Below are 11,742 nucleotides of genomic sequence, written 5' to 3' on the forward strand. Positions count from 1 at the left end.
TGGCTGTGTATTTACTTTTGCCAGTGAGTTTTATACATTCATGTTTTCTAGTTGTGAATTAGCATCCTTTTCTTTCATCTTGAAGAGCTCCCTTTAGCATTTTGAGAAAGACAGATCTTGTTGTGATGAACTCTCTCAGCTTAGGTTTGTCTGGGGAAGATTTTATGTCTCCTTTGCTTCTGAATTACAGATTTACTAGGTAAACTATTCTTGGTTGGTTGGGAAGTTTTGTCCTTCAGTACATGAGCTGTATGTCCTCTAGTCCTGTAAGATTTCTGCTAGGAAGTCCACTGCTACCCATCCTGGAAGTTACTGATATGTGATATGCTCATTTTCTATTGGTGTTTTCAGATTGCTTTTTAAAAATTTTTTGACAGTTTACTTATAATATGTCTTGATGTATTCTTTTTAGATTGCATCTAATTGGGAGACCTTTGATTTCTTCGTGCCTCAATATTTATATGTTTCCTCAGATTTGGACATTTCTTTTTTGGTATTTCTTTAAATAAGCTTTCTGGCTTTTTCCTCTCTTCTTGTTCTTGATATCATATATTTCAAATATTTGCTCTTTAGATGCATCCCATAAATTTTGCAAGCATTCTTAGTTGCCTTTTGTATGTTTTAGGGTTCTCTAGAGGGACAGAACTAATGGAAAATATATATATGTGTGTATATATGCGTGTGTATATATATGTGTGTATATATGTATATATGTGCGTGTGTATATATATGTGTGTGTATATATATATGTAAAGGGGAGTTTGTTAAGTACTAACTCACATGATCACAAGATCCCACAGCAGACCATCTGCAGGCTGAGGAACAAGGAGAGCCAGTTCAAGTTCCAAAACTGAAGAAGTTGGAGTCCAATGTTTGAGGCCAGGAAGCACCCAGCACAGGAGAAAGATGTAGGCTGGGATGCTAAGTCAGTCTCTCTTTTCACATTTTTTTGCCTGCTTAAATTCTAGCCATACTGACAGCTGATTAGATTGGGGCCACCCAGATTAAGGGTGGGTCTGCATTTCCCAGCCCACTGACTCAGATGTTAATCTCTTTTTCCTACACCCTCCCAGAAACACCAAGGATCAATACTTTGCATCCTCCAATCCAATCAAGTCGACACTCAGTATTAACCATCACAAGTCTGCCCCTTGCCAGCTTGAACCATTACACATCCCCTGAGATCATACATAATTTTCAAATAAAGACAGTAATAAGATCATAATTACACCTAATGTAATACAACTATCCTTCGTACAACCAGAAACACACGAATCCCCAACCCAAATACTATTACATAAAGTTAACAATACTTAAATGCTGATGTGAAGTCAATAAATCTTATGTCACATGATAAAGGAGAAAGGAAATAATAAAGATATTTTATTAGTTCAAGTGTATACATGCACAAACATGTGTTAACAAAAGAAGGAGGAAATACTCATGACAATTACAGTCCTCCTTTCTACAGGTGGTCTCGTGTTCGTAGCTGGTATTGATGACTACCTTCTTCTACTACCCATTCTGTATTCCCTTTGCTTTCAGCAAGCACCTCCGTAGGTCGTGGGTTTTTTCCTGGTGGAGTGACCCAAACCCTTGTTCCTGAAGGGTCTGTGTCATTTCTAGTCCTGCCTAGATTGGGTTGTTGTAGTTTCTCATTGACCTTAATCACAGGGCATGGTAATAGTAAGAGATGCCCTAATGGATCTCATGTATTCCATACATATTCTTCCTTACCTCTGCTGTGGGAGTACTAGACTAATTTCATCTTGATAGTCCAGGTCAGCCACCCCAGCCAACCCTGTAACTCTCTTGTTAGCCTGTTGACTTAAAGGTAGAAGGACCCCAAAGTGTCCAGGTGGCAATCTTAACTTCCAGTTTAATGGAATCATTGTTGTGTCTCCTAGTGGCAGCATTCCTCCCTTTGGAACTATGGCCTCTAGGCTAGCAGAACGTAATGTTGCAGAAACAGGAAACTAAAATTTTGCTAGTGGATCACTAAGGGTGATGGTGAGTGGTACCACTTCCACTTCCACCCCTTGATTCCTGGACCTGTGAATCCTGGCTATGGGAGAAACAGTATCATATATTGGATGCTGATTCAGAGCATACATGGCCTTCTTAAGAATTTTGCCCCAGCCCTGCAAAGTGTTGTCACCTAGTTGGCCTTGTAATTGTGACTTCAAAAGGCCACTTCACCATTCTATTAGTCCAGCTGCTTCAGGATGATGGGGAACATGGTAAGACGAGTGAATTCCACGAGCATGAGCCCACTGCCACACTTCTTTAGCTGTGAAGTGAGTGCCTTGGTCAGAGGCAATGCTGTGTGGAATACCATAACAGTGGATGAGACATTCTGTGAGTCCATTGGTGTAGTCTTGGCAGAAGCATTGTGTCCAGGATAGGCAAACCCATATCCCGAGTAAGTGTCTATTGCAGTGAGGACAAACTTTTGTCTTTTCCATGATGGAAGAGGTCCAGTACAATCAATCTGCCACCAGGTAGCTGGCTGATCACCCCAAGGAATGGTGCCATATCAAGGGCTCACAGTTGGTCTCTGCTGTTGGCAAATTGGGCACTCAGCAGTGGTTGTCGCCAGGTCAGCCTTGGTGAGTGGAAGTCCATGTTGCTGAGCCCATGCGTAACCTCCATTCCTGCTACCAGGGCCACTTTGTTCATGAGCCCATTGGGCAATGACAGAGGTGGCTGGGGAAAGAGGCTGAGTGGTATCCAGAGAATGGGTGATCCTATTCACTTGATTATTAAAATCCTTCACTGCGGAGGTCACTCATTGGTGAGCACTCACATGGGATACAAATATCTTCACAGTTTTTGATCACTCAGAGAGGTCCATCCACATACCTCTTGCCCAAATTTCTTTGCAACCAATTTTGCTATCATGCTTCTTCCAAGTCCCTGGCCATCCAGCCAAACTGGTGGCTACAGTATATAATCACACATCTTGCCATTTCTGCTTCCATGCAAAGTGCATGACCAGGTGCACTGCTCAAAGTTCTGCTCACTGGGAAGACTTTCTTTCACTGCTGTCTTTGAGGGATGTCCTAGAAAGGGGCTATAGTGCTGCAGCTGTCCACTTTCAGTTGGTGCCTGCATATAGTGCAGAACCATCTGTGAACCAGGCCTTAGTCTCTCTTCCTCTGTCAACTGATCATAGGGAACTCCCCATGAGGCCATTGGTGCAGGCTAGGGGAGAGAAGACAGGGTGGCAAGAATGGAGACCAATGGGTATTTGAGCCACTTCAGGAAACTTACTTGTGCCTTCAGGACCTATTTGAGCCTGATCATGAATATACCACTTTCATTTGATGATGGAACGCTGCTTTGCACCACCCACTTTATGGCTAGATGGGTCAGATAGAACTCAGTTCATGATAGGCAGTTCAGGTCTCATGGTGACTTGATGACCCATAGTCAAACGTTCAGTTTCCACCAAAGCCCAGTAACAGGCCAAGAGCTGTCTCTCAAAAGGAGAGTAGTTATCTGCAGAAGATGGGAGGGCCTTTCTCCAAAACTCTAGAGACCTCCCCTGTGATTCACCTATGGGGGCCTGCCAAATACTCCAAACAGCATCCCTATCTGCCACTGACACCTCAAGCACCATTGGATCTACTGGGTTATATGACCCATGTGGCAGAGCAGCTTGCACAGAAGCCTAGACCTGTTGCAGACCCTTCTCCTGTTCTGTACCCCACTCAAAATTGGCAGCCTTTCAGGTCACTCAATAAATGGGCTGGAGTAATACAGCTAAATGAGAAATGTTTTGCCTCCAAAATCCAAATAGGCCTACTAGGCATTATGCCCCTTTTTTGATTGTAGGAAGGGCCAAATGCTGCAACTTATCCTTCACCTTAGAAGAAATATCTCGACAGGCTCCACACCATTGGACCCCTAGAAATTTTACTGAGGTAGAAGGTCCCTGAATTGTAGTTGGATTTATTTCACAACCTCTGGCATGCAAATGTCTCACCAATAAGTCCTGTGTGTTTGCTACTTCTTACTCATTGGATCCAATCAGCGTAATGTCATTAATGTAATGGGTTAGTGTGATATCTTGCTGAAGCAAAAAGTAATCACAGTCTCTCTGAATAAGATTATGTCACAAAGCTGGAGAGGTGATATACTCCTGAGGTAGTACAGTAAAGGTATATTGCGGCCTTGCCAGCTGAAGGCAAAATGGCTTCTGACAGGCCTTATGGACAGGAATGGAGAAAAAGGCATTTGCCAAGTCAATGGCTGCATACCAGGTACCAGGAAATGTGTTAATTTGCTCAAGAAATGAAACCACATCTGGTACAGCAGCTGCAGTTGGAGTCACCACTTGGTTAATTTTACAATAATCCACTGTCATTCTCCAAGATCCATCTATCTTCTGCACAGGCCAGATGGGAGAGTTGTTGAATGGGGATGTGGTGGGAATCACCACCCCTGCATCTTTCAAGTCCTTGATGGTGGCAGTAATCTCTGCAGTCCCTTCAGCAATGTGATGTTGTTTTGATTTACTATTTTTCTAGGCAAAGGCAGCTCTAATGGCTTCCATTTGGCCTTTTCCACCATAATAACCCTCACCCTACCAGTCAGGGCACCAATGTTGGGGTTCTGCCAGCTGCTAATTATGCCAATTATGCATTCTGGCACTTGGAAAATGACCACACGATGAGTTTGGGGACCCCCTGGACCCACTGTAAGTCAGACCTGAGCTAAAACTCCATTAATTACCTGACCTCCATAAGCTCCTACTTTAACTGGAGGACCATAATGATGTTTTGGGTCCCCTGGAATCAATATCAGTTCAGAGCCAGTGTCCAGTAGTCCCAGGAATGTCTGATCATTTCCCTTTCTCTGATGCAGTTACCCTAGTAATAGGCTAGAAGTCACCTTGAGGAAGGATGGGAGAAAGATTCACTGCATAAATTGTCAGTAATGGAGTGGGGTTCTTCCTCAAGGGGACCTGGCTTCCCCTTCATTCAAGGGATTCTGGGTCTGTAAACTGGCTCAAGTCTGGAAATTGAGGGGCCATGATTCTCTGTTTTTATAATTCAAATTAGTCTTTAGTTCATTTGACCTAGAAGTGTTCTGCTTGTATAAATTAGGAATGCAGTAGGCTTCCTATCAATTTCACTTCTAGGAACACTGTGATTAATTAGCCAATGCCAGAGCTCTACATGAATCAGACTATTTTGATTGCTGCTTTGTCTCTGCTGTCCATTACGGTAGCTATGCTCACCTTGCCTTTGACAGTTGAGTGCTGCCACTTGGCCCCTGCCACCTCAAGATCTAATTATTCCCTTTGTATTTACACTTTGTAGTGCAGTGACTGCGGTTCCCACCATTAGACCTGACATACAGAGAAGAGTAATTGCAGGGCTTTTCAAAGATGCAGGTGCTGCCTTCACAAATCTATTTTGCAAGGCATTGATCAAGTGTATATCTTCTGGACCCTCCCAGCTTGGATGAGTAGGTCTAAAGTGACTAATCCACTCCACCATTCCAATATCCCTACACCTTTGGATCCCTTTCTCTACATTAAACCAAGGGAGATCAGGCATTCCCAGCTCACTCACAGTGGGCCATCTTTGAATCCATATTTCAGCAAACCAAGCAAATAAACTGTTAGAACCCTTTATAACTCCCAGAGCTGCAACATTAAATACAGAGTCCCTGCTTAGTGGGCCCAAATCAATAAATTCAGCCTGATCCAACTCTATGTTCCTTCTACCATTATCCCACACCCTTTAAATCCATTCCCATGCCTGTTCTCCAGATTTCTGTTTATATAAATTGGAAAACTCAAGTAGTTCTTTTCAAGCATAGTGCAACTCCTCATGGGTCACACATGGGGATGGTTCCTGAGAAGAATCAATGCTATCTTTCCTAGCAACTGCCTCAAGGGAGGCCATCACTGTTAGGCAGTGTAGGGTTTATCTCCTCAAAGGTAGAAAGGTGAAGAGCAGCATGGGTCAAGGAGGGGATGTTGCCACTACTGGGGATGGGGAAGCCATCTCTTCTGACAAAAGTTTCATCAGAGTTTCAAACTCAGCATCCCCAGCTTCATCAGCCTCCTCCCACACGTCCCCATTCCAAGTTGCACGGTCCCATTATTTTCCAATAAATGCCCTCACTTTAACAGTAGATACCTGATGAGGCTGTGCATGCACCTTTCATTGCAGGTCAGCCAATCACATAAGACCATTTTCTGTTTTTCTACAGTTTCAGCTCTTTCTCTACAGGAGACAAGACTCTCACTCATGGCAATCTTAGAAAATTCGAGGTTCAGTATTGGCTTCTAGAGCTGGGAGATAGAATCCCTGAGTGCATCATTTTCTTTCATCACTTTGTTCACTGAATTTAGGAGCAACCAACCAACTTTATTGTGTTCTTGGTTCTCCACATATGGTCAAAGTTTCTATGTATAGAGTCACTAAGCTCCTTGCCTCTCATGAGCAGTGAATGAGGGGTGTCAAAGCCATTTGTTTTGCACTACTCTCTAAAGAGTTCACTCCAATGACTATCAGTATTCTCCATACTATTATAAGTAGAGTCTTTAGCATTTTATGGTCTAATCATATTAAGCATCTAACTCCAGAAACCTAAAACCAATGAAAGAACTCCATCCTTAATATTCTGCTCCTCTAGAACCACTCCTGGTACCAAAATCTGTATTAGTCAGGATTCTCTAGAGTGACAGAACTAATGGAAAAAAAATATATGTGTGTGTGTGTGTGTGTGTGTGTGCGCGCGCACGCCTATATATATATGAGTTTATTAAGTATTAACTCATACGATCACAAGGTCCCACAATAGGCTATCTGTAGGTTGAGGAGCGAGGACAGCCAATTCAAGTTCCAAAACTGAAGAACTTGGAGTCTGATGTTCAAGAGCAGGGAGCATCCAGCACAGGAGAATGATGTAGGCTGGGAGGCTAGACCAGTTTCTCTTTTCACATTTTTTTTTTTTTTTTGCCTGCTTCCTGGAATCTATGGCATTAGATTGTGCCCACTCAGATTAAGGGTGAGTCTGCCTTTCCCAGCCCACTGACTCAGATTTTAATCTCTTTTGGCAATACCCTCACACACACACCCAGGACCAACACTTTGTATCCTTCAATCCAATCAAGTTGACACTCAGTATTAACCATCACACTTTTCATTCTTTTTCTTTTCTTTTGATTGTACACTTTCCAGTAACCTGTCTTCAAGTTAACAGATTTTGTCTTTTGCCTGATCAATGCTGCTTCAATACTCTACTGCATTTTAAATTTCATTCATTGTATATTTTGGCCATAAAATTTATATTTAAATTTATTTCTATCTCTCTGTTACATTGCTTGTTTTGATTGTTATTGTTTTCTGATTTTGTTAAACCGTTGCTCTATATTTTCTTAAATAAAGTTTACTACATTTCCTTAGAACATTTTGAATTCTTTGTCTAGCAGTTTTTTTAATCTTCATTTCTTTGGGTTAGCTACTGTGAAATTATTGTGGTGTTATATCTCCTCTGTTTTTAATGTTTCTTATTGCCTTATACTGATGTCTATACATTTGGTGGAGCTATCCCCTCTTCCAGATTGTACAGTTAGTTTTTCTGGAAGATATTCCACTACAGGGTCTGTGAGGGTGCTTCTGAATGAGGTGCAGTGGCTCTGATACAAGGGAGGTTTAGCTCTGCAGTCTCTGAGATTGGTGTTGACAAAGATTGCAGGAGTCCTCCTCAGTGGCGGCAATGGTTATTGAGGTCTTCAGAGCTGATGTCTGCTACGGTCCTCTCAATCTCTTTTTCTCCTACTGGAGACGTTTTGGTTGAGGGGATCACTCTTGGCCTGGGTCTGGCTTGCAGGCCAATTCATGATGATGGTGGTATTGCTGTCTGTTGAGTAGCACCCAGGCAGTGGCCACTTACCTGAGACCTGACACATTAGCATATGTAAAGGATTATAGTTTTGGGATTTGGGATGGTAAGAGCACTGGTGCCCAGAACACAGGTACGTCTACTTCTGTTTTGGTAGCAATATGCAAGTAGATGCTTGTGAAGCAGCTGGGGAGCTGAAAATAGAAACACAGGCTTGTACAGAGTTATAGCAGCTCTGGAGTCAGGATGGGATCACTCTCTTAGTGGCTGAACTGATGCTTGGGGTGCAGGTGCCTCCACAGCCATTTGTTGGCAGAAAGAGGGGTGTGTCAATATCTCCTTCTGTGGATTTCCTCAGCCTGAAGGGCTGTTCATTACCTCAGGAGAAGAAAATGCCACGGTCCTCTGCAGAGGAGGCCACTGGAAACCACAATGATTCCAGATTTGTGGGTAATACCTATAGCCTTCCCCCTTCTTCTTTGTTTCTAACTGCCTCCTGTTGCCCAGGCTGATCTCAGCTCACTGCAACCTCCGCCTCCTGGGTTCAAATGATTCTCCTGCCTCAGCCTCCTGAGTAGCTGGAATTACAGGCACACACCACCACACCTGGCTAATTTTTGTATTTTTAGTAGAGATAGGGTTTCACCATGTTGGTCAGGCTAGTCTCGAACTTCTGACCTTGTGATCCACCGACTTTGGTTTCCCAAAGTGCTGGGATTACAGGTGTGAGCCACCGCGCCCAGCTCATTGTACCTTGTTTTTAGATTGTTTCCAAATCTATACAGTCACTCTGTCTTTTGATTAAAAAACAGTACATTTACATCTAAACTAATTATTGATAAGTAAGAACTTGCTATTTTGTTAATTGTTTTCTGACTCCTCCGAAGTCCTTTATTTTTTCTTCCTTATTTAAGATGAGATTTGGGTAGGGACACAGCCAAACCGTGTCATCAGTTATTGGAGTTTTGTTAGTTCCTTTGAAGGTGTCATGTTGCTTTAATTCTCCGTGATCTTTATATTCTTGCATTGTTTCTGCACATTTAAAATGCAGTCACCTTTTCCAGTCTTTACAGGTTCACTTTGTCAGGAAAAGACCTTCACAGTCAGCCAAACTTGGGGTTCTTGATGAGAATATGTAAGTGAACAAAACAGAAAACTATGCTCCTGTGAAACATATTCTAGAACACTGAAGCAGAAAAGAAATAAATAACACAATTAGTAATACATTAGAAGAGAATAAGTTCTTTGGGATAAATGAGTAAAGTGACAAGAAGAGGCTAATAGGAATTGCAGGCTGCAGTTTTAAGTATGGTGCTATAGTTAAGCCTCAGTGAGAAAGTAACACTTGGACACAAATTTCATATAGGTAAGAGGTTACCCACGTGACTCTATGAGGCAAGAATAGCCAACACAAAAGCCCTGAGGTGATATGATCCAGTGGTAGAGAAGCCAAGTGTGATTGCAGGTGGAGTGGGGAGGAGTTGAGGTCAGAGAGGGTTTAGAGAACCTGATTATGTAGGCAGAGTTTGGCTTTTTCTCCGTGTGAAATGAGGAACCATGCTGCAATTTTGAGCAGATAAATGACATGAACTGACTTACATTTAAAAATGATCACTTTGGCTGCTGTGTTTATAATGAACTGTTTGGAGTCAAGGGAAGTCATCGGAGGCCAGTTAAAAAGTTATCGTAGAAATTCTGGCTCATGTTGGTATGTTGGACTAGGGAGGTAGAGAGAGTAGTGTGAAATGGCAAGATTCCACATGTATTTTGAAGGTAGAATCAAGAGGATTTTTCTGATAAAACGTGTGCAGGTTATGAAAGAAAGGAGACGTAGACTTATCCTTATAGTCAAAGGATAAGTCTAAGGTTTCATAGTTTACTTAAAGAAATGATGAAGAAAATCACTTCAAACACCATGTAGTGCTATTATAAAGGTACCAATGAGGTTAACAAGGAGCCTAGTGTTGCCTTATTGAAATGAGTTACAGTGTCAGGGAAGACTACCTAGAAAAGATAATATTTCAACTGACTTTTGGTAACATGAGTAGATCTTTGTTAGGTAAAAAAAGGAAAGGTAATGATTCAGAATGTGAGAAGTTAGTAAATAAAAAGGGGGGAAGGAGAAAGAGTATAGGTAGAGAAATAGCAAGAGATAAAGAAGTAGGAAGCAGGAAATTATGCAGGAGCTTATGTCCTATGTAAAAAATATTGAACTTCATTATAAATGTTGGGGATAGCCTCCTGAAGGTATTAAGCAGATATGTTATCTTATTAATAAAATTATCTAATTCCTATTAATATAAAGGACGATTTTGGAAATATTATGTCAGAGATGATATATTGAAGGGAGACAGTTAAGAGTTAATTTTGTGACCTAGATAAGATACAATGAAAACATGAACTGAGACTTTTACTGAGGGAACACACATGAAGTAGAAGGTAAGATATGCAGATTATGGTTGAATATCAGATAAGGGTGAGGGAATAACCCCAGGAGTCATCACCTAAAAGAGAAAATAAAAGATGTAGACATGTTTGAAGAGGTACATGATAACTTTGGTTTGAACAAAGTGAGATTTTGCAATCTCTCTGTTGAACTGATTAAGAGGATCAAATATATAAATGTAAACTCCAGGGGAAGGTCCAGATGGAGATTCAAGTTGGAGAAGCATAACATAGAGGGATAACTTAAGCCTCATAATTTGATTATTTCACCTAAAACAACAAAAAATACTACTGAGAACAGAGATGAATAACGTACCAGTGTCTAGAAGCAAGTCAGAATGAAAGTGGTCCATAAATAAGACAAATAATGGGAAAAGAGAAAGAAGCTTCAGGGGACAGGAGTATTATAAAAAGGAGAAAATTATACAAGAGGAAGTGGTCAATAGTGCCAAATGCTTTAGATTCTCAGAAGAGGAGGTAAATATATGCCATGCGGTTGGCAATATGAATGTTATGACATCCTAAAAATGTTATCATGGTTTATGATTCCAGAAGAGACAGAGAGTTAATGTCAACGTGGAGATTTGTGAACAAATGATATGAAACACAGTAGCACAGAAAAAAGCTGAAAATAGACTTGCAATTCACAGAATCAGTCAATATTTGCACTCTAGGTATGTTGTTATTAATTAGAAACCTGAATTCAATATGTCCAGTTTCCTGAATCTTTGCCTCTAAGAATATTGTCTCTCTCTTTTCACATGGATTCATTTTAAGTTTGCATCTATTGTAATAAAAATATGTGCTTTTGTAGTCAGAACATGGGATTTATTCTTTTGTCCTCATATAAAAATTCCCGTGGAGGAGATATACCTGCTCTGTGTCTTTGCCTATCGTGTGTGTCTATGGATGTGTGTATGTGTGTGTGAGGGTGTGTGTGTGTATGTCAGAAACCTAATTTGAGAAGTATCTGTCATAGAGAAAGCATTAAATGTTAATGAGTAAATCTAAAAATCTCAGCTCAAAATTTAACCATTTTATATCTTGTCAGGTGGTAGTCATAGTAGATTTATAGTAGGAACTTTTCCATAACCACAAACCCCTTTAATTTCCAACTGTGGCTACCTATTTCTAAGTAATGCCATTGGATATAAAGGGTAGGGCGAATAAAGGTAAATGTTTCAGAATGACTCATTTGCCCCTTGGGAAACCAACTCAAAATAGAATTCCCTGCTGATGACTGGGTCAGAAAGGCTACATTATATACAGTGTTCTAGAAATATATTTGTTGCTGTGGTACTGCTAATCACGTCATCCAAATCATGCTCTTGTTTTCTTACTTTCAAATTATAGTTCCATTCATCTTTTAAAAATAATTATTATATTTTTACATATAAATATTTGTGATAATAGACCATTGGAATACAGAAA

The sequence above is a fragment of the Colobus angolensis genome, unplaced genomic scaffold, assembly GCF_000951035.1.
Source record: "Colobus angolensis palliatus isolate OR3802 unplaced genomic scaffold, Cang.pa_1.0 Scaffold2, whole genome shotgun sequence".
Lineage (NCBI taxonomy): Eukaryota > Metazoa > Chordata > Mammalia > Primates > Cercopithecidae > Colobus > Colobus angolensis.